The following is a 24,817-nucleotide window of genomic DNA, read 5'->3' on the forward strand; positions in this document are numbered from 1 at the left end:
GTGGTTTGCAATCCATGTATATGTAAATGTGCCAATTCAGGGTAAGGCGAGCGGGGGGCAAACTATGATAGCTGAAAGAAACAACATGTGTGGCTGGACCATGTGCAGAATGAATGAAGTGCGGCCGTAGTCGTGCAGCAAAAACACCGCCTCGCACACCTATCTGTATGCTCCTCAGGAGATTTCGGTAGTATACCTCTGTGGCAATTTGCAACTCCCGAGCATAATTTATTAGCATCACACCCTGGGTGTGCCAAAAAAACGGAACATCACCTTGTTCGAGGATGGCTGGTTCTTCCCTTTTTTCATCGGTGTTGAATCCAAAGAGCATGGTCCGCTCCGTTGTGTTTGGATCGTTGTGATGCACCCAGCAACCATTGGCGGTGATTAGGCGGCTACAGTAGCAATTTGGATTGGCGTTATGTGTGTGCAACATTTCCGATGTTGCCTCAATCCGATCTGTTTTTTGAATGGATATGAACAGCTGCAGAACCCAGCGGGTGGTGACCTCTGTCATGTTCAAAATGTCATACAAGATGTTGAAACCTCATCCACAACTGATGGTCACTTTTTCCATTATTGCCTCGATAGGTCTTCGAACATCAGAACCTCCACATCTGTTACTTCGTAATTCAGACTTCTTTGACGACAATGGAAGCGTCTGCGCCATCTCATTAGGGGTTAGTGAAGTGTCTTTCCTCTTAACAAGCAGAAAACAAATGCCGTATGGTGCATATCTTTGCTGCTGCACCTTCTTTTTTTTTTTTTTTTTGCCTTGGCTGTTCTAGCGCTTGCGGCGTACTGGTGTGCAGGGATTTCAGAGTGTATCAGCGAAACAAACGACTTTTTTTGAGAGGGTAATTAAAACTTTATCACAATTACTCGTATCGATTTCAATTAAAACTTCTTTCAAATTCATGTAGGCAACTTTGATCGTGAAACGCCTGAGTGGAAAATTACGAAGCCAAGCGAGCTGAAAGATAACTCCGCCAGTGGAATACAGAAACCTACAAGTCGTTTCAACGAGACAATAAAATGATTTATTAATTAATACACAGTTGCTACTATTGTCAGGCAGGCAAATCTGACGAATGCGTACGCATAAATAATACGTTGTTGGGTTAGGACACTCCAATTAAGAACTTTGGATGCTTAATGTATAAGCATAACTGGTCAGTCTTGACATAAAGATCCGTAAGACTGCAGTCAGTGTTCAAAAGTTGAAGACAGCGGTTTTTGAAATGAGGGGGATGAAACCAAAAAGAAGTAGCACCGAACTGGCAAAAGTATAAACAAATATCCTCGTATCAAAATGTCAAGAATTTAAATTTGACAGATTCCTTTCACTAGACTGATTTCTCGTTTTCTTTACATACGAATGTATGCTTATGAGATAGAACGCTCTTAAATATCACTTCTGCCTCTCTCTTCCCTTACGGTACGTACGGTTGGTTAAAAACCCAATATGTGTGAACTCTACTGCACACTTTATACGTGGCAGTACACGACCGCCTATCTATACAGGCAACACAAGGCGCACTGTCGCTTAGCGGGGCAGTATCATGAAATATTGCAGGAGTAACTGACGTACATGTTATTTTGTCAAATTACGACGTCTTTGGAGAACCGTGGGTATTATGTGATACAGGCTGTTGACAGTACGCAACGGAAGCCAGCAATAATTTGATATTCATTGACTTTCTCTAATACGCACCGTACCTGTATGGAATTTATACATTTATCGTCAGAAGGCTTGCCTACTTTTATGAAAAGTGGACGTTAGTTTACTGATGTACGCCAAATGTTCAAATGTGTGTTAATTCCTAAGAGACCAAATTGCTTAGGTCATCCGTCCCTAGACTTCCACACTACTTAAACTAACCTTTGCTAACAACAACACACACACCCATGCCCGAGGGAGGACTCGAACTTCCTGTGGGAGACGTCCGCAGGGAACATTTGTTTGAATAGTGTTTGTCCAACTAACAGCTCTAAGGTTCTTCGTCATATTTACGCACAGCACACTCAAACACACACACACACACACACACACACACACACACAATGCTGTCTTCATTACTAATCAGCTTCGCTGCGCAGTAGTACAATATGTTTCGATTCATCATGTATTTTGACTGACTTATGTCATCTGCTGTGTGCTGTGAGCACGCTGTGTCTTAGTTCTAATCAATTGTGAATTTGTTGTGCTGTTTAGCCGCGCGGGATAGCCGTGCGATCTAGGGCGCCTTGTCACGGTTCGAGCGGCTTTCCCCCGTCAGAGTTCGAGCCCTCCCTCGGGCATGGGTGTGTGTGTGTGTTGTCCCTAGCGTAAGTTAGTTTACGTTCGACCTCAGCAGTTTGGTCCCATAGTCCTTATCACAAATTTCCAAAATTACGCTGTTTAACTTTGTCTTTTCATTATCAGTGTGCCTTTCACGATTCGATTTTTCATCAAATTTCTACACTGCGGAATTGATAATGTTTTGAAACGGAATAGTTGAAACAGGGATACTATATCTGCTACACCGTTCATAAAAGCATAAAACCCTATACAAATGGCCATTGAGTACACACACACACACACACACACACACACACACAATATCCACTCACCCTGCTAACCACCCACACGGACCCAACCAATCCCCCCCCCCCTTAACACGCACACAAACACACACACACACACACACACACACACACACACACACACGAAAGACTGTTAGCTTCGTTACAGTACACATTTTAATCATTCACGAACAGCACTGCAACTGTGCAACGAAATATTCGAGAGCTATATCAACATCATATGGTTAACGAGAGGAGAAGAGCTGGTAGCGTGCAGTTTCTGGTCAACAGATTGTGGACAAATTTCCATATCCCAAAAGCGATCCACCTACGTAAAATTTCATGGCTAGAGAGATTGTGGCACTGGGAGAAGGAACATTGGAAGTAGAGGTAGAAAATTGTTGGGGAATGTGATTGAAATTTTGAGAATTCCCAGCTACTTTGTCTCTCTCACGTTCCTACACGATATCTGCTTCAGATAAACACTATTCTATGGAAAACCTGGTTGCTACTTTCCACATTCAAGGCAGGAACATTAACTGTGAGGTGTTACCGATTTGAAATACCCGCTGCGACTGGTAGTCGAATAATGCAAACTGGAACCTCAATTGGAGATCACAGTTAAGGAGAAAGGAAGGAGATCAGCTTGTCAGCACATCTGAGTAACATGAAAAGAGTGTTGTTTAAGGGTGGATTTCAGCATTAACAACGAAATTAAAAATCGAGTTATTGGCATCACAGAAATCTCATGTAATACACCAAAAATGGTTTTAAAGTTAAATAGCATATACTCCGTAATAATGCTAGATGTTTACCCCCACATACTGTCACACATTAAGAGGTTCTGCGTCGTTTTAATAACTCTTGCATTCCTTATCGATAGTTATCATTCTATTACTTTGTCTTTCTACTTGAAATTTCGTGCTTTGATTTGTCCAACAAATTAATCTACATCAGTTTCCTTGTACGTTATTAACTGACCATTGTTGGTGAATGAATGGAGGGTTCACCTAGAAGATGAACTCATGAATAGACATAGCAGTTGCTGTTCAATAATGCGCAAATCTGTTACTGAACGCAATATATTCACATTGTAAATTATTGGTCAGAACCTTTTTTTTACTACACTTAAGAAGACGGTGACAGCTTGCCATCGACATCTATCCCTGAAAATGAGAACAAGGAGATTCATAATAGCAGAAAGAAAAGTCTTTTTAACAAGTAAGATACACACACTATTGTGGAAGCAAAATGAAGTTGATCCTGGGAAAACGCGCGTCGATTTCAAATCTGCTTCCCACTAGTTAACAGACTGCACCATTGTCACTGGAAACTGCTCTCTCTTAAAATTAGGTATGCATCCGGATGAGTAATAACTGCAGGATAACCCTCTTCCTTTCCTGTTTAAAATGTCGCTTCAGTTAAACTGACCAGCTTCTCGTTTACATACAGTTTTGAGCAGCTGAAAAGTTTTGACTAATCAAGGTTCTGTAGGAAAATACACTGGTCTACTAATCTTAAGGATGAAAGTAACTTTCGCATGGGGTATCACCACCAAGTAACATAGCTTGATGAAACTTGGACCGTACTAAGAAAGAACTGCTACAGTATAGTCCAGAAGATGACTGAAAGAAATGTGCAATGACACAAATAGAAATGACACTTCTATTCAAAGACAATAATTACACCGAAGTTACTGCGATTTATGATGGTCTCCTGAACATTACTAAAGGTGGGTCATCACGACGGCTGGCAATGCATGCTCTGCAATGTCCTTCCATGCTGGTCACAGGTCGATTCCATATTCCTAGATTTCCAGAAGGCTTTTGATACCGTTCCTCACAAGCGACTATTAATCAAATTGCGTGCATATGGAGTATCGTCTCGTTTGTGTGACTGGATTAGTGATTTCTTCTCAGAGAGGTCACAGTTTGTAGTATATCTGGCGTTTCGCAAGGTAGTGCCACAGGCCCTCTGCTGTTCCTGATTTACATAAATGATCTAGGTGATAATATGAGCAGCCCCCTTAGACTGTTTGCAGATGACGCTGTAATTTACCGTGTAGTAAAATCATCAGACGATCAGTTCCAATTACAAAATGAACTAGAGAGAATTTCTGTATAGTGCGAAAAGTGGAAATTGGCACTAAACAAAGAAAAGTGCGAGGTCATCCACATGGGTACTAAAAGAAATCGATAAATTTTGGGTATACGATAAATCGCACAAATCTAAGGGCTGTCAATTCGACTCAATACCTAGGAATTACAATTACGAGCAACTTAAATTGGAAAGACCACAGAGATAATATTGTGGGGAAGGTGAAACAGACTGCGCTTTGTTGGCAGAACATTTAGAAGATGCGACAAGCCCACTAAAGAGACAGCCTACATTACACTTGTCCGTCCTCAGCTGGAATATTGCTGCGCGGTGTGCGATCCTTACCAGGTAGAATTGACGGAGGACATCAAAAAAGTGCAAAGAAGGGCAGCCCATTTTGTGTTATCGCGCAATAGGGGTGAGAGTGTCACTGATATGACACGCGAGTTGGGCGGCAGTCACTGAAACAAAGGCGGTTTTCTTTGCGGCGAGATCTGTTTACGAAATTTCACTCACCAATTTCCGCTTCCGAATTCGAAAATATTTTGTTGACACCCACCTACGTAGGGAGAAATGATCATCATAATAAGATAAGAGCTCGAACGGAAAAATTTAGGTGTTCCTTTTAACCACGCGCCATTCCAGTGGAATGGTAGAGAAATAGTGTCAAAATGGTTCGATGAACCCTCTGCCAGGCACTTAAGTGTGAATTGCAGAGTAATCATGTAGATGTAGATGTAGAAGGCTGGCAAGGAGTTCTTGTGGTAGGACGTTCCTTTCCTCTAACAGCGCGGTTTACAGCTGCTGGATGGTTGGTGCAGTTAGAAGGGCTGCAAAACGTCTCCCCAACGCATTTCACACGTGCTCGATGGGATTTAACTTGGCGGGTTCAAAATGGTTCAAATGTCTCTGAGCACTATGGGACTTAACATCTGAGGTCACCAGTCCCCTAGAACTTAGAACTACTTAAACCTAACTAACTTATGGACATCACACGCATCCATGCCCGAGGCAGGATTCGAACCTGCGACAGTAGCGGTCGCGCTGTTCCAGACTAAGGCGCCTACAACCGCTCGGCCACCAGCGGCTGGCTAAGTTGGCAGAAACTGGCAGGGCACACCATTCGCTGAACATCCTCTCGTTCCAAGAGCTCCCCCATGCATGCATTTCGAAGCAGTCGCGCATTATCGTCCATGAAAATGAAGTCAGGACCGAATGTGACATTGATGAGACGCACCTGGGAAAGGAGTACAGTGTTACCGGTGAGTGTACCGCGTACAATGTGTCGTAGCGGCCCCTTATCAGTTAGAGGCCCCGCACAACAGAGAAGCAAGGTGGGTTGCCGACCTCCCTTCAAGAGCTCAGATCAAAACATCGCCAGTGAATGTAAACATGAACAGGCCTTCCGCATCAACACGGCACTACTTCGTGAAAAGCCATGTGACAGAGATCCACCAACTGGAACTAATGTGATTAAGTGTAGCACTCCACAGAATCGGTGTTATAAGGACACCAGCAGAGTCAGACCGGCAGTATGTACAGTGACACTCAAAAGTATCCGAATGACCTGAATTGCATTTCGCCTGACTCGCATGCAACCGGCATAACGCAGCTGTCTAGCAGGTCCTCTAATCGCTCCTTGGTACAGTCGTCTGACTATTGAAAATGGTTCCAACAAGTCACCACTAGAAAACACTGCTCTATATCGCAGTAACTCAAGATGTAAAGTAATACCGCGATGCTGCAAATATCAGGGAACACCTTATCACAGACAAGACTGTCCTTAAGGCTTGTAAGCTCACATTTATTACAATAAATGACATACCTGAAATATTACCACTCTCATTATTACGTCAGATAGGTAATGCAGTAGTAACTTCGTCGTATTCATGATTTCCTCTTCAAAGTAACATACAGTACTTATTATTTAACACAAAATGACATTAAAAATTTAAGTTATCCTCGAGCAGCTAGTTGAGAATATGTATGAACTTCAAATGACACGACGAACCGTCTCGTTCTGCATATGGATTCAAATCCAGGTCAGGCAGACTAAGCAAAGATTTCGTGACTGACGCAAACTAACAGTCATTCCTGATTAGGCATACAGAGAGTGATATACCTCGATTTTAGACAGTAACAGTTAGCAAATATCAACTTTAAATTACATAACGCAAACATTTTTAACGGAAGCGAATTCCTACTCAGCATCTATTGTCCCTGTTAACGATCACGAGAGATGTTAAATATTGCTTCTTCACAAGTAACTTACTTGAAATGCCGTAAGGTAAAGCTTTGTGTTGGACAGGGATTCGAACCCAGAACCTAATCGGATTGATATCGAAGCACAACCAACTGTGACATATCGGATTTTCTCGGCAGTAGCTAGATGTTTTAACTGTAATGACGAGACGAAACATTAATTTTTTCCTTCCCAGGACTCCAACCCGGCACCTATCGCTGTTATATTCTAGATAAACCGAACATTAAATATGGGTTTGTTACACCAGCAGCGACATGTGAGCATGTTTGAACTAGGAATAATATGACGAAGAGTTCAGTGCTCACTGGGAATAGAGCCCCACATATATCGTTGTTGACTACACACAAAGAGACGTCAGCTACCGAATTTTTCTCCACCAGCAGCTCGGACTAACATCTTAAACTTACCGTGATCTCGCAAATAGTTCTGTGTCCCACTGGGAGTAAAAAACGTCAGATATCGATAGTGTTCACAACGTATGAAAATGCACTAAAAGTCGAAATTATTATCCACCAGCAGATAGGTGTTCACATGCTAGATCTTGATAATACACAATGAAATCTTTAGTGCCTGGCTAGGATTCGAACCCATTCATGCGTAATATGTGGAGATGTTGAGGAATCTGCAGTTTTGAACAAACAACAAATTGTAGTCGACCTGTATTGTCACGAAGGGATCAAATTCCGCGTTAAGGGCGGTCTGAATTGCATTCTCAGTTCAGGATCAATTTTATCGACATACAGAGGCTCGGATAAAAGATGGAATAAGTGTCCGTACATAGCGTTTGTTTCGTCACTAGAAATAAATAACTAGTATAAGAAAGGTTACTGGTGATAGAGTTTCTACATGTCGCCACTCACGACTTTATTGTGGTTCAACCTAACGACTACTTGGTAGAGAAGGAATATCATGTTTAATGTGAATTTCAGACCACACTGCCATTATATTTTCTTCACTTGGTGTTGCCAGAAGAGAATGGAATCTTTCTCTCCCTATCTAAAATCATTGACAGAAATGGAAATCGAACCCAGACCATAGGTATAAAAACGTATCATCAGTCCAACAGACCACCAAATCCCTTTTTTCTGTGACTCACTTGTCCATCATAACACCGTTGCGCCACACTGGATGAGAATTCTGACACACAGGCTCCCTGTAGTAAACTGCAGCATGGTACATTCATTTACTTGGTTGACCTAATCACCATGAATTAGCTGCCTCGGCTACCCAGTGCATACATTCGACTCTTTTTTGTAATCACTGAAATAAAATCCCGTAACTGCCACCTACACAGAACTGCCAACAGTGTAGGATGCAAAAACTTAAATATGAAGTGTTCCTTTCCACTTGAGCTATTCTATTGAGCCATCTGTTTGTAAAAAACGTCGTGCAGCGCAAAAGAAAAGCTGTAACTGTTTCTCTCAGAAGTCTAGACCCGGCCATTTGCATTATCTCGCAGCGCTGTGGTATCCAGAACTTCTGGAGGAATTGTTGTTCAGCTGTGGAGCTGTTGTAGCTATGTGTCAGCTAGTAGCGTAATAGTAAGTGTCATGCACCATAGATAAAATGACGTGAGTTCGAATACATTTACTGCTAAATTTTTTTAAAACTCAATTCTGCTGTCTGCTGAAGTTACCAATCTAATGGAACTTTGAACATAATTCCCTTCACTTCTCAACCCAAAATAGTCGCATGTGGGAAAAGGGCAAACTCCTGTGACATTTTGTTCTTTTCAGGTTTAATAGACAGCCAGGCAACAGATGCATCTCGAAGATTTTTTATTATGTATGGGGAGAGCGCATCGTGCCCAAATACGTCAGAAAAGTATTTTCTACATTAGCTGTCATGTGGTAGTGGCATTTTATTCTTCTTCAAACATTGTTTGACAGCTTTAACTCAGAACAAGTTTTCTAAATGCTTGTAATCAATAAACTGCATGTGCATCGTCAGACTGCTATAGATAACATCAGAGAATTCGCATATATCGTTGATGATTACGAAAATTGTGCATTGTATTATAAGAAATGAAATAAAACTACCCACGATAACCTTACGACGAAAGTCTGTATTATAAGAAATGAAATAAAACTACCCACGATAAACTTACGACGAAAGTCTGTTTTAATAAAACTGAGTATCTGTACACAAGCATGCCTCTACCGACACGAATTAGTAAAATACTGCTCACTTACATTTTGATTCTGTCTGTGTTTAATTGGTATACTGTGTCATACTCAAGAGGTTTGCAAATGTGGCATTTCATAAATATAGTTATGTATTTCTAGAAACCCAAAATTTGCTTGTCAGCACCGGAAAGAGGCGTTACCTGTTGTGCAGCATTGTAAGATTTTCACCATTGGACTATGAGCCGAAAGTATTTTCTTGCAATTTCCTTATTGATGTTTGATCTGACTGCTTGTAGCTCATTCACAGAAGGAGTAAAAACGTTGAAGTCAGTGAGACTGGAACTGCGAACCATAACAGATGCTCTTTTCTCAGGTCAGCACGTTACCACAGAGCTGGCGACGAGGTATGTGTCCCAGCTTCCTCTTACGAGGCCAATAGTGACTAGAACTCATAAACCGCTATTTAAAGGACGAGATTAGTTGCGATTTCCACCTCCAACGCTTTTCCTGGGCTGAAAACCATAAGTTTACAATCTTTTGTTACACCTCAAGCGATAATAACAGATTATTCAATGGAAATGACAGGTAAAATCAAGTGAACTTTGAGGCTTAATTCCGTGCATACAAGGAAGTAACTCGTCGATCACAGAGTTGCCAAACATACGTTGCCTTGTTGCCAAATCTCAGTTACAGTACCAGCAGGAAGAAGACAAACCGATGTGATCCTACAGCGGGCTGGGAAGTGACCATAGCTGGTGTCTCCAAGTCGCAGCTGCTACGGCGTGGAATACTTAATGCGTTTGATTCGCATTTCTGTAACTAGGTTTAGGGACTGGAGCGTAGTTGCTAATAATACTCAGAATTGACTGCAAACTAAGCATCATAAATCAGTAACTCTCACAGCTGTTTTTATATTTCTTTCGTAACTGTACTCAAAACTAAGAAACTCATTCACTGGCGTTGTTGTGCTTCGCCGATAGTCGAGCACAACAAACAAATAAAAAATAGGACGTGTGTGTGTGTGTGTGTGTGTGTGTGTGTGACAGAGAGAGAGAGAGAGAGACGGAGAGAGAGAGAGAGAGAGAGAATTGAAAAAGAATGAGGGAGAGAGAGTGTGTAAAATATTGTTACAAAGAAATTGAATCGTGGTATGTAAAGAAATCTTTCATTTAAATGACACGTTCCACATCAATACGAAATGTCGTATTCATGATCTATGGAACAAGAATTAATCTAATCTAATCTAATAACATCATATTGTTGACTAGCCATGAAGAGTCATGCATTACTGAAATTTTTGCCAATGCCAGTAACCAAATCTAAACTTGAAAATAAAAGACATTGTCGTCTCCGTCCTGCAACATTCCGTACTCATTATCAGAGAGGTAAATTTGAATATAAAATCGGCTGATGGTGTAGGTTTTGTTTGCGATTTCCTTGTTGTCACCTTTCTATTGGTAACGTGATGATAGGCTGTATAAATATAGCTGGCAGATCGCAATGTTGGCCCAGGAGATACGGTCAGTCCCCAGCAAAAACGTAAACTGACAATCCTCGCACGCTTCTTTTGACAGCATAATCCATCAACAGCGTTACAGCCCCTCTAGACCGTTGCAGAGAACTTTTTTCTCACTGCTCTTGTGTCACATTTCTCCCTTTGCCCTAATCATATCTAACCTGTTCTGATTACGGCCATCAACCCCTCTCTTACATCGAAGCAGGGTCTCACACATGTATGTCTTCTCTGTATAATAGTTATATAAGAAATATGACAGATACTAAAATGATTTGGATGTCTATAGCGACAATATGAGTATATAACACTGACGGTGAATTAATAAAGTTAATACTGGCAATATTTGTACTGCTGGTGCTGCTTAGCTGCTGCCACTAATAATGGTAATACGAATAACAATGACAATAATAACTATAATGATAGTGGCAGATATAAAATGAATTTTTAGGCGTACAAAATAAATCTAAGGAGAGTACACCAGCTAAGAATACTGGGAAATGAGAAAGATCTGGTTGGAAAGAATGTACAAGGATAACGACTACGTTGCTTTAATAGATATGTCATTAACTATCTTCTGAAGCTGGGGATGTTACTCAGTTCTCTAATATAACGCGGGAAATTATTGCAGAGCCGAGTTCCTGTTACTGAAAAGGAGTTCGAGAAAATGGATTTTGTTTTGATGGGAATGGTTATTTCTGCCATGTCGTTCAGACAAGTGCGTTAAGGTCGAGGGGAGATATGGGGGACAGAAGAGAAGATAGAGGGTATGGAAATCTCTGTGCGTGTCAGCAAGCAGCCAGGATAGCTGTGCATATCATGATGAAATATGATCAAAGAGCCGAACATCGTAATCAGTTCCAGGTGCCGTGAGCTTTCATGAGAATTGCATTGTAGGATGACATCTGTGTAACCAATATTTGGAAGTATAAGTGCTTGTACAGGTTTCTTTTTCAGGTCAAGAGGTTCAACAGATAAGAGTCTTTCTTTTGTCCCTTCTAGGCTTAAAAGTGGTGGGTATATTTTGGCCTAACGAGACTAGAATGACCAACCAATAGCTTTTGGATTTTGGATGGATTCAGTTTTAACCCTGCGCCCAAATTAGTTAATACAGAGAGGTCGGTATTGAGATTCTCTGTAGCTGTCTTCATATTTATTGGTTTTGCATTTAGATATAATTCGAGGTCATCAGCCTAAGTGTGGTATTTTCAGTAGGACAAAACTAGTAAAAAATCGTCGACATGCATTGAAAAGAGTATAGGGCCTTATACCAAACCCTGATACTGCCTGCCTCCATTCTGACTTTATAGCGCTGAACACGATGCACTGCTAGCGAGACGTCAAGTATGAGCGAAACTATTGCGCTGCACTTGGCAAGCAATTTAGGCCGCACACTTCAGAAGATCCAGTTTACTACTCTAAGATGGGACTACATTAGTGGGTGATGGCACTCAGACGTGTGGACGACATTACAGACACCCCCCCCCCCCCCCCTCCTGTGAATTCCGCGACAGCAAAGTAACCCTTTCGCAGAGATAAGAGTAGAACTTTTTGTGGTGGTCGCGATGCAAGTGTGGGCATTGAGGTACTCCAATGTAAAAAGTATGTCCTAATTTCACAGCAATTTTTGCAGATACTAAGTCATATGTGTACCAAGTTTGTTTAACATTCCAGAACTACACACGTCATCCCTTCCTTCCACCGGAACCAACGCTAGAGGTTACATGCTATGGAAGTTCTCCCCAGTCATTCCAGCAACACCAAACACTGTCGATTCGACACTAATGTGGTTCGTTTCCGAATATTTTAATACTTCACAGTCCCACCCCATCTCTAAGGGTGGACGGATGTGTTACACCTAGAGTATATTTTTCCAGGTAGGGAGTCACGTGTGTACCAAGGCGGGTTGATAGTACTCCAAGATTTCTAAAGTGATGCCTGCATTTCAAGATTTTTCCATCCTCATCCCCACAAATTGCTGTGCTACCGAGTGTATTATCGCTGCGGCAATGGTCTCCCGATACTTTGTCGTAATCCTAGAATTTTTATGTGCCACTTTCCGTTTCCTTCATCACCTGAAAACTTGCTTAATGTGGAAAATGCGGAGTTTCGCCTTAGTTCGGAATCCATGTTTAACTTTAGATGGCTGGATGAGTCAGATCAGGAATTCAGTGCAACTGGGAGAAAGGCGACTGGATACCACCTTCAAAAGGTTAAAGCACTGTCGTTTTCAAATCAATCTTCGAGTTAGTGACAACTTGGCTTTTCTTCAAAACTTGGCATGATTCACCAACAAAAACGGAAACTAGGAGAATAGATTACGAAACCGAATATTTTCGTGAATATTGTCTGAATAAGGAGATTCCTGGGCAAAGAAGTCTACTAGATCAAACATACGCCTTATTTTGAGGAAGAAACTTTTGAAAATGTACGTTTGGAGTACAGCATTGTATGGTAGTGAAACATGGACTGTGGGAAAACCGGAACAGAAGAGAACTGCAATACTCGAGGTGTGGTGCTACAGACGAATGTTGAAAATTAGGTGGTCTGATAAGCTGATGAATTGGGTGGTTCTCCAGCAGGCTGGGCGAGGAAAGGAATGATGGAGAACACTGACGAGGAGAAGGCAGAGGATGGGACATTTCGTAAGACATCAGGAAATAACTTCCATGGTACTGGAGGGAGCTGTAAAGGGTAAAAACTCTGGAGATTGGAATACATCCAGCAAATAATTGAGAACGTAGGTTGCAAGTGCTGCTCTGAGATGAAGAGGTTGGCACAGGAGAGGAATTCGTGGGGAGCCGCATCAAATCAGTTAGAAGACTAATGACTAAAAAACAAAAGAGATAAATAATTCACCAATGCGAAAGGATAACATATCTAGAAATGGAGGAAGAACAGTAGAAAATAAGAGAAAATAATGAGGGAAGTGTAGATGTTAAAAAAAGAACTATAGTCCTAATAGTGGTACACTAAACTTATTACTATCTCTTTTAGTAACGATATATGTAATATTGTTACACCAAGGCAGAAGACAAGACAGCTTTAAACCTTGGAGCGTCACAATGAAACAACTAAAAGTTTCAAATTCGTCAATGAGTATTAAATAAAAATTTATATAGGATTTGTAAATTTTGGTAAAGCCTCTGATGCCGTTTCGACAAAATCTAATAAAGTAAAACAGATTTCTTAGGATAGGCTAAGGTTATAGCTTTAATTCAATTTTCTCTAGAGAGTGGAAAATTCAAAATGAAGTTAGGTGAGGTGTGACCATTTTGAATAATCAGGAACTTCAACAAAAAGTAGATACAGTGACAGAATAGCGATGAAAATCTCAGTAAGACCACGCGGATGTAGGATGAGTTATGCTGAAAGGAAGAAAATCAAGCCTGACGTGGTTACTGAGTCAGCGGATTCATAAGGAAGGAGAACAGTAATCATTGAATGAGATAGAGGAGTGTTGAAGTCTAAAAGCTGATCAATAAAGATCGATGTAATTTCTTTCCCGGATTGTTACCATTTTGGACAAAATGTACATCAGCTTCCCACCTTTAATGAGTCGCGTAACCCACCTGCATGTTTGTGTGCACGATGACTAAGACTTAAAACGGTAATTAAAAAGAGAGTTGGTTGTCAAAGCGTTTGGCGAGGTTCCGCAGACGGCGCGGAGGGTTCGCTGAACTTGAACCAGTCCAGGCGCGTTCCGTGAGCCTGCGAAACCAGATTCCGGCTCACAGGGAGCTCAAGGAAGGTGTAGATGCCAACCGCGAAATGCTTTTAATTCGCAGTTTCGCGCCAACAGCACAGAAACTGGGCTGCCTTATTTATCGAGAACCACTGCTGTCGCTGTCAGAATGTAGTTGGTCTCTCGTAGTCATTCCACATCAAGGCTTAGACTCCATTATCCTTGTTTTGCTTTTGCTGATGTTCATCTTATATCCTCCTTTCAACACATTGTCCATTCCGTTAAGGTGCTCTTCCGGGTCCTTTGCTTTCTCTGACAGAATTGCAATATCATCGGCGAACCTCAAAGTTTTTATTTCTTCTCCATGGATTTTAATTCCTACTCCGAATTTTTCTTTTGTTTCCTTTACTGCTTGCTCAATATACAGATTGAATAACATCGGGGATAGCCTACAACCCTGTCTCACTCCCTTCCCAACCACTGCTTCCCTTTCATGCCACTCGACTCTTATAACTGTCATCTGGTTTCTGTACAAATTGTAAATAGCCTTTCGCTCCCTGTATTTCCCTGCCACCTTCAGATTTTGAAAGTGAATGAAGATAAATGGAAAAATGGCGTCTATACCTAAATATGGGTTATTCCCAGCACAGATGTAGCAAATGGTGTCATGCCGTGTCGTATTTTCCCGAACGTGCATCAAATGTACGGAGCCGGCGCAGTGAAATGGGTCGGCGTGGGGACGTGACAGAACGACAGACAGGAACTAGCGTGTTTGAACGTGCTTGTGACCGCACTGTGAATGAAGTTGCCCAATGCGTTAGCGTGTCAACGCTGATTATCCATTGTGGCTGTACGTAATGGAGCATCACTAACAACCGTGTGAAACGGCGTAAAACCACAAATCGTAAAGAGATCTTAATTATGTGGACCGGAGACGTGCGGCACGACTTGTGAACGACAGTCCGTTTCGACCCGACAAAAATTTGTTTGTGTCAGTTAATGCAGGTCCAGCTCAACCGGTTTTGGAGCGAAGACGACGAAGGGAACCGCATGCACTGGACATCTGAGGTCGGTTACCTCGCAAAGGGCCATTTTAACACCAGCACATTAAGCTACACCTCTTCAGTCGGCCGAGCTGCACAGACTGTAGCTGTGTAGTGTGGTCCGAAGAGTCGCACTTTTTTCCTCTTTTCGGACTATGCGAGGCGTCTAGCGCACCGATGGCTCAACGAGGAGTTTGCCCCGACTGTCCGGGGTATATTATGAGGCTGGAGGTGGTTCTGCAATATTTTAGGGGTGTTTTCCGTACGGTGACTTAGGCCCACTCATTCAGTTTACCGTTAACATGGGTCCGTATGCTCATTTCAACATCCATTGTAACTAAGAGACCATTTTGACATGTGACGATATGACGTATTCATTGACATATAAGGCACTCCGTCTTCAGGCCACAAGAGGCCCATCGGGACCATCCGACCGCCGTGTTATCCTCAGATGAGGATGCGGATAGGAGGGGCGTGTGGTCAGCACACCGCTCTCTTGGTCGTTATGATGGTTTTCTTTGACCGGAGCCGCTACTATTCGGTCGAGTAGCTCCTCAATTGGCATCGAGAAAATGAGTACACCCCGAAAAATGGCAACAGCGCATGGCGGCCCGGATGGTCACCCATCCAAGTGCCGGCCACGCCCGACAGCGCTTAACTTCGGTCATCTGACGGGAACCAGTGTATCCACTGCGACAAGGCCGTTGCCATTGACATATAATGGGAGTTCACGTTATTTTTTTTCTGAAAGCAAGTTGGTTTTATTTGGGATTCCAATACGGCATATTATTCCTCACTCTTTTGGTTACAAAACCCCAGTTTTCAACAGAATCTCCGTTCAATGCGACGGCCTTACACTACCTTACTGGGCGAGCCTGCATGCCCACATTGTATCACTGTACCATTCGCCAGCGCCACGCTGCATACCTAAGGACATCACACACATCCATGCCCGAGGCAGGATTCGAACCTGCGACCGTAGCAGTCGCCCGGCTCCGGACTGAGCTCCTAGAACCGCTAGACCACCGCGGCCGGCTAACCTCCCCATCATCCACCTATTGCTCCCCACGGCGTTCATCCTTCATTGTGCCAAACAGACGGAAGTCGGAATGTGCGAGATCTGGGCTGTAGGGTGGATAAGAAAGAACAGTCCAGTGTAGTCTTACGTGCTCCTCTCGGGTGCGCAGACTTGTATGAGGTTTTGCGTTGTCGCGGAGAAGGAGAAGTTCGTTTCCATTTTTGTGGCGACGAACAAGCTGACGTTGTTTCTTCGGTTTCCCGAGGGCAGCACAGTACACTTCACAGTTGACTGTTGCACCATGAGGTAGGTCATCAAACAGAATAGCCCCTGCAGAGTCCCAGAAGTCCGTCACCATGAATTCACCGGCTAACGGTGTGGCTTTGAACTTTTTCTTCGGAAGAAAGGTGGTATTCGAAGTGATGAACCCATGTCTCATCGCCTGTGACGATGTTCGACAAAAAATTCTCTCGATCAGCCTGGTAACGCACAACCAATTCCACTGTTTATACTCTTACGTTACGAGGCGAGGAACCGAGCGGACACATACTCTGAATAGCCCAACTGTGGACGAGTGTGTCAATACTACCGACAGAGACGTCCAATTGAGCAACGAGGTGTTTGATTGTGATCCGTCCATCATATCGAATGAGAGTGTCCCCACGTTCCAACATTTGACGGGTCACAGCTGTGTGTGGCCGGCCGGAAAGCGGAAGATCGGACTTTGTTGCGATGATGACAGTTGCATCGCCCAACGACTCACTGTGCTTTTGTTCACTGCCAGGTCTCCGTAGACATTCTGCAAGCGCCTTTGAATATTTTCGATGCTCTGATTTTCCGCCAAAAGAAACTCAATGACAGCTCTCCGCTTGGAACGCACCTCCATTGCAGACGACTTTTTGAAGGCTAGCCGGCCGCTGTGGCCGAGCGGCTCTAGGCGCTTCAGTCCGGAACCACGCGGCTCTTACTGTCGCAGGTTCGAATCCTGCCTCGGGCATGGATGTGTGTGATGTCCTTATGTTAGTTAGGTATAAGAAGTTCTAAGTTCTAGGGGACTGATGACCTCAGATTTTAAGTCCCACAGTGCTCAGAGCCATTTGAACCATTTTTTTTTTGACGGCTACGTATAGCGCCGCCTCCAACTGGAACTTCATGAAAATACAGCGGCTGAAGCGGGAATATTCCATGATGCCCCATAACAAACACCGTATTTTTTAACCGAATTCGACGAGAAAAAAGTGTTAAATGACATACTGAACGCCCCTCGTATTTTATGAGCTTTCATGATGTTCAGGACGCTGAACTGGAGTTATTATATACCCTGACTTAGAATTTAGAAAATTGATCACATCTGAAGATGGTAAGAAAGTATGCAACCGGTAATGTGGGTATTGTAATTTTTGAGCTATCTTGGACGAAATAAACTATTATATAGACATATAAAGGGTCGCATTCTTCGTTAGGCAATATGTCCTTAAAAACAGATATTTTCCTGCGTGGCTAAAGAACGCTTTCTTCGTGAATGAAGAGTTGCTCCACGTTACTGAGAATATGTGAAGCTCTGACTATTTCATCTCCAAGTCTGCTATAATCCGTAATGCAAAAGTAGCACAGCTTAGACGTTTAACAAGGTCTATAACACGTGACTTTCACTTCAAGTTCTTATCAACACCCAACAGTTTAGAATATTCCGTTTGCTTTATTGATTTTCCCAGTGTGAAATATTTCCAATAGAGAGTACAGGCCTTGACAATACAAAACTGTATGTGTTTTGTTTAATTCTAGTGGGAATTCATTTGAAGATAAATATTTAATAATTTTCAAGAAAATATTATTTACATTTACATCATTAACATTTCTTCCTCGGTTTCATAAAGAAAGAAGGAAAGGACGTGGATAAGCAGAAAGACGAACTGAGTAATAGGCTTGAAACACGCATGAGTAACCAGAGGCGGTTTAGATGGAGTCCATTAATTACTAGGGCTCGGATTTTAATGACAAGTCATATTTTCTTCTGAACTATAGGTTGAATTTTAGAACAATTTATACACAAATCTAGGCATTTTAGTGTGGAAAAATGTATTTTGATTGTGCATATAAAGTCATATTTGAACAAATTTTAGAAGTAGGTCATATTGCGGCTAACTTTTAGTATAATACGTCATATTTCCGTCAACTTTTGCCAAAAATGCATATACCGTTTTTCTCGTATCTTACGGGACACACGAATAAGAAAATGAATATGTTGCTCATGAGACAATATTTAACGTGCTATTATGAAACATAAACAGATAAATTAGTACACATCTTTATTTCTCAGGACTGTAGCAGAAGATCGGTGTACCACAACAGTCGTTTCGCGAACATAAAACACTGTTGCACAGAGTCGACAATACGCTCTCAGAGCCAACAAAGGCGGCTTCTGCCGTAATAATCATCGCAGTCGCACAGGTGTTCCCAGTAACCAGTTTGAATACAGCCTTTGCCTTGTTCAACATGCCTAAAGCAAAGTGCTCCGACAGCGTGAAGTTGCGAGGATATGTTCGAGAATTTGGTGAGAAGTTCTTTAGTACTGATGGGAAAATATTATTTTGTAAACTGTGTGAAGTTAAAGTTAGTGCAGAAAAGCGCTTTAATGTGCAACAACACTGTATAATAATAATGTCGTGTGACGAGGGCCTCCCGTCGGGTAGACCGCTCGCCTGGTGCAAGTCTTTCGATTTGACGCTACTTCGGCGACTTGCGCGTCGAGGGGGATGAAATGATGATGATTAGGACAACACAACACCCAGTCCCTGAGCGGAGAAAATCTCCGACCCAGCCGGGAACCGAAGTCGGGCCCTTAGGATTGACAGTCTGTCGCGCTGACCACTCAGCTACTGGGTGCGGACAACACTGTAATACCGCTAAACACAGCAGCAGTGTGAAACGAAGTGCTGAATATAACAGCAGGCAAACGCTGTTATTTGAACAGACACGTGAATCGTCAACTGTGCAATCATTCTGCAAGGATTTGTGTGAGATGATGGTGTCCTGCAACATCCCATTGGAAAAGCTGAAGAATCCACGCTTCAAACGGTGCTTGGAGAAGTAAACAACACATCCAGTTCCAGATGAATCTACACTGAGAAACAACTATTCATCCGTATGCTACAATGATGTGTTCAACAAAATACGAATTACTATTGCTGAGTAAAAGATCCGGCTGTCGGTAGATGAAACTACGGATATTAGTGGGCGATATATTGTAAATGTTGTTGTTGGTGTTCTAAAAGTTGATGGCCCTGGAGATACACTCCTGGAAATTGAAATAAGAACACCGTGAATTCATTGTCCCAGGAAGGGGAAACTTTATTGACACATTCCTGGGGTCAGATACATCACATGATCACACTGACAGAACCACAGGCACATAGACACAGGCAACCGAGCATGCACAATGTCGGCACTAGTACAGTGTATATCCACCTTTCGCAGCAATGCAGGCTGCTATTCTCCCATGGAGACGATCGTAGAGATGCTGGATGTAGTCCTGTGGAACGGCTTGCCATGCCATTTCCACCTGGCGCCTCAGTTGGACCAGCGTTCGTGCTGGACGTGCAGACCGCGTGAGACGACGCTTCATCCAGTCCCAAACATGCTCAATGGGGGACAGATCCGGAGATCTTGCTGGCCAGGGTAGTTGACTTACACCTTCTAGAGCACGTTGGGTGGCACGGGATACATGCGGACGTGCATTGTCCTGTTGGAACAGCAAGTTCCCTTGCTGGTCTGGGAATGGTAGAACGATGGGTTCGATGACGGTTTGGATGTACCGTGCACTATTCAGTGTCCCCTCGACGATCACCAGTGGTGTACGGCCAGTGTAGGAGATCGCTCCCCACACCATGATGCCGGGTGTTGGCCCTGTGTGCCTCGGTCGTATGCAGTCCTGATTGTGGCGCTCACCTGCACGGCGCCAAACACGCATACGACCATCATTGGCACCAAGGCAGAAGCGACTCTCATCGCTGAAGACGACACGTCTCCATTCGTCCCTCCATTGACGCCTGTCGCGACACCACTGGAGGCGGGCTGCACGATGTTGGGGCGTGAGCGGAAGACGGCCTAACGGTGTGCGGGACCGTAGCCCAGCTTCATGGAGACGGTTGCGAATGGTCCTCGCCGATACCCCAGGAGCAACAGTGTCCCTAATTTGCTGGGAAGTGGCGGTGCGGTCCCCTACGGCACTGCGTAGGATCCTACGGTCTTGGCGTGCATCCGTGCGTCGCTGCGGTCCGGTCCCAGGTCGACGGGCACGTGCACCTTCCGCCGACCACTGGCGACAACATCGATGTACTGTGGAGACCTCACGCCCCACGTGTTGAGCAATTCGGCGGTACGTCCACCCGGCCTCCCGCATGCCCACTATACGCCCTCGCTCAAAGTCCGTCAACTGCACATACGGTTCACGTCCACGCTGTCGCGGCATGCTACCAGTGTTAAAGACTGCGATGGAGCTCCGTATGCCACGGCAAACTGGCTGACACTGACGGCGGCGGTGCACAAATGCTGCGCAGCTAGCGCCATTCGACGGCCAACACCGCGGGTCCTGGTGTGTCCGCTGTGCCGTGCGTGTGATCATTGCTTGTACAGCCCTCTCGCAGTGTCCGGAGCAAGTATGGTGGGTCTGACACACCGGTGTCAATGTGTTCTTTTTTCCATTTCCAGGAGTGTATATGAAGACGGTATCTGTTGTTTCGGACATCTCCGAAAGAACAGATACCTTCGGTGACCGTGAAGCTCTCTAGAATGAAATGATAATTAAATCAAGATCGTAAGCTGCCGAGAGGCGTTGATATACATCAATAGGGACAGCTGAAAATGTGTGGACATGTCCGAAAGAACAGATACCATCTTCATATAGTTAAGGCTAACCGGCCATTGATCTTCTTCTGTGCGGATGCACACGCGTTGCCCGAACTCTTACGGGACTCGGTAAAATTATCTGCCGCGAGTAATGAGTGTAATGGACAGCCGGCCGGAGTGGCCGAGCGGTTCTAGGCGCTACAGTCTGGAGCCGCGCGATTGCTACGGCCGCAGGTTCGAATCCTGCCTCGGGCATGGAGGTGTGTGATGTCCTTAGGTTAGTTAGGTTTAAATAGTTCTGTTCTAGGGGACTGATGACCACAGCGGTTAAGTCCCATAGTGATCAGAGCCATTTGAACCATTGTTTTGTAATGGGCAGGGACACTACGAATGTAGTGTGTGGACTTTAAGTTGGGAATGTGGGTGGTCTCACGGGGAGCGTGCAAGGGATAAATCCCAGCAGTCGCACTACCCTTTGTGCCCTCGGTGGCTCAGATGGATAGAGCGTCTGCCACGTAAGCAGGAGATCCAGGGTTCAAGTCCCGGTCGGGGCACATATTTTCAACTGTCCCCGTTGATGTATATCAACCCCTGTCGGCAGCTTACGATCTTCATTTAATTATCGTTTCATACACATAAAAGGATGCAGGTGATCAGATAGGATGCATAAGTACGTGTCACCTGTCAGTCGTATCTAGACGTACCAGGGGTCCCATATGACTCCAACTGCACACAGCCCACATTATTACATAGCCTCCACCAGTTTGAACAGTCCCCTGCTGACATACAGGGTCCATCGATTCGTTGTCTCCATACCCGTACACCTCCATCCCCTCGATACAATTTGAAACGAGACTCGTCCGACCAGGCAGCATGTTTCCAGTCATCACTGTCGGTGTTGACGGGCTCAGGCGGGGCGTAAAGCTTTGTGTCGTGCAGTCATCAAGGATACAAGCAAGAGTGGGCCTTCGGCTCCGAAAGCCCATACCGATTATGTTTCGCTGAATGGTTCGCAAGCTGCCACTTGTTGTAGGCCCAGCATTGAAATCTGTAGCAGTTTGCGGAATGGTTGCATTTCCGTCACGTTGAACGATTCTCTTGATTCGTCGCAGGCATCGTTCTTGCAGGATCTTTTTCCGGCCGCCGCTATGTCGCAGATTTGATGTTTTACCGGAATCCTGATATTCACGGTACACCTGTAGAATGGTCGTACGGGAAAATTCCCACTTCATCGCTACCTCGGAGATGCTGTGACCCATCGCTCGTGCGCCTAGTGTAACACTACGTTTAAACTCACTTAAATCTTGATAACCTTCTATTGTAGCAGCAGTAACTGCGCGAGAGACTTGTTGTCTTCTATAGGCGTTGCAGATCGCAGTGCCGTATTCTGCCTGTTTACATACCTCTGTATTTGAATACGCATACCTATACGAGTTTCTTTGACGCTTCAGTGTAGTTACACCATATGCACGACCTAACAATCTTATCTGACGTATCCGGTCACCCATGTGTAATGAGGAATTGAGCACTAGGTGTCACCAGAGGCGGACGACCCGATAGCACAAGAGGAGCCGGGTGGGGAGGGGGGGGGGGGTCGTAGGTGTGTTCCAAAAATGAACAGGATAGAGACAGAAGTGATCACTTTCCGCAGTACCTGACCATAATTTTGCAGGACAATGCTCAAGCACGTGCAGTGCAAGCTGTTTCTGATTTGTTTGACTGATGGGAATGCTAAATGCTATACCACCTACTGCACTCCCCTGACTTAAGGCCTCTTGGGTTCAACTCGATTTCTAAACTGAAGGAAACACTTTACGGCACTCGCTTCAGAACTGCTACAAATTCGTCGGGCAATAGACCGCGCCGCTCGAACTGCCAACAAAACTGGCTCTGCTAAGAGTATCCTGCGACTTCCACATCTCTGGCAACGGGTTATCCGCAATACTGTTGACTACGCTGAAGGTAAGTAAAAGTTTGAAACACGTATCTATTTTGTACGAGCCGTAAATAACTAGTTGCCACTATTAAAGTTGCAATCCTCGTAGTTGTGTACAGGGACCCAATGAGAAGCAATATATGTATGAAAAACAAAAGCGGTCCTAGAGCTGATCCTTGGGGGACTTACGATTTTATCGCCCCATATTTCCGTGACATTCATTACATGCAGTTGGCAACGTGTAAAAGAAAACAAACTATTTCTGGCTGTAACTAAGATCTCTAGGGTCATCATTTTCACAAGTATTATATCAAATGTAATACGAGTATGCTGATGTCGCAGTACGCCTGCGGGCGATACGCGCGGACTTCTCCGGCGTGTCCTGCGAGCGCCGGACCTGGGCGTTGCCATTGCGCCGGCCCGCCAGAGATCATTAGCTGCGGCGATAGGCGCGCAGGACAGCGACCTCCACACTTGGACGGCCGCGGCCGGCCTTCAACCCGCGCACGCGCAGTTCGTTTGCCCCGGACCGCTGCCGGGCAGGTCTGGGCTGGGCTGGTCCGCCGCCCCCACCATACGAGGCGCCACCCGGCCACCGGTCCTCGCCTCGTTCCGCTGTCTGCCGGGCTGCGCCGTTTTATTGGCCACGCCACCTCGCTAATTTCCATATCTGTCAGACTCTTTTGATTATCCTTTTTTCTTTCGCATAGGTGAAATGTTGCTCCTCGCACGAGAACACTGTTGCCTTACAGGAAACCTCTTACTATCTCTCTCGCTCCTTTCCTTTTCTTTTACGAAAGATGTGCCGACCGGGGTCACCCAGCGGTTCTAGGCGCTACAGTCTGGAACCGCGCGACCGCTACGGTCGCAGGTTCGAATCATGCCTCGGGCATGGATGTGTTAGTTAGGTTTAAGTACACTACTGGCCATTAAAATTGCTACAACATGAAGATGACGTGCTACAGACGCGAAATTAAACCGACAGGAAGAAGATGCTGTGATATGCAAATGATTAGTTTTTCAGAGCATTCACACAAGGTTGGTGCCGGTGGAGATACCTACAACGTGCCGACATGAGGAAAGTTTCCAACCGATATCTCATACACAAACAGCAATTGACCGGCGTTGCCTGCTGAAATGTTGTTGTGATGCCTCGTGTAAGGAGGAGAAATGCGTACCATACGTTTCCGAATTTGATAAAGGTCGGATTGTAGCCTATCGCGATTGCGGTTTATCATATCGCGACACTGCTGCTCGCGTTGGTCGAAATCCAATGACTGTTAGCAGAATATGGAATCGGTGGGGTCAGGAGGCTGATACGGAACGCCGTGCTGGATCCCAACGACCTCGTATCACTAGCAGTCGAGATGACAGTCATCTTACCCGCATGGCTGTAACGGATCGTGCAGCCACGTCTCGATCCCTGAATCAACAGATGGGGACGTTTGCAAGACAACAACCATCTGCACGAACAGTTCGACGACGTTTGCAGCAGCATGGACTATCAGCTCGGAGACCAAGGCTGCGGTTACCCTCGACGCAGCATCACAGACAGGAGCGCCTGCGATGGTGTACTCAACGACGAACCTGGGTGCACGAATGGCAAAACGTCATTTTTTCGGATGAATCGTGATGGTCGCATCCGCGTTTGGCGACATCGCGGTGAACGCACCTTGGAAGCGTGTATTCGTCATGGCCATACTGCCATACTGGTGTATCACCC

General features: G+C 44.5%; 1 protein-coding gene, 1 non-coding gene and 1 pseudogene across 2 annotated transcripts in view; 2 read left to right on the forward strand and 1 right to left on the reverse strand.

The window, feature by feature from the left end:
* LOC126252134 (trypsin-6-like) overlaps nt 1-24,817 on the forward strand; it is a 152,662-nt gene that overhangs the window by 21,268 nt on the left and 106,577 nt on the right. The gene's annotated exons all lie outside the window — the stretch shown is intronic.
* On the reverse strand, nt 15,884-16,001 carry LOC126253722 (5S ribosomal RNA; annotated as a pseudogene).
* Nucleotides 21,638-21,712, forward strand: Trnat-cgu (transfer RNA threonine (anticodon CGU)). The gene has a single exon. It is a non-coding gene; the product is annotated as a tRNA-Thr (tRNA).

This window comes from Schistocerca nitens, chromosome 4 (genome assembly GCF_023898315.1).
Source record: "Schistocerca nitens isolate TAMUIC-IGC-003100 chromosome 4, iqSchNite1.1, whole genome shotgun sequence".
Classification (NCBI taxonomy): Eukaryota; Metazoa; Arthropoda; class Insecta; order Orthoptera; family Acrididae; genus Schistocerca; species Schistocerca nitens.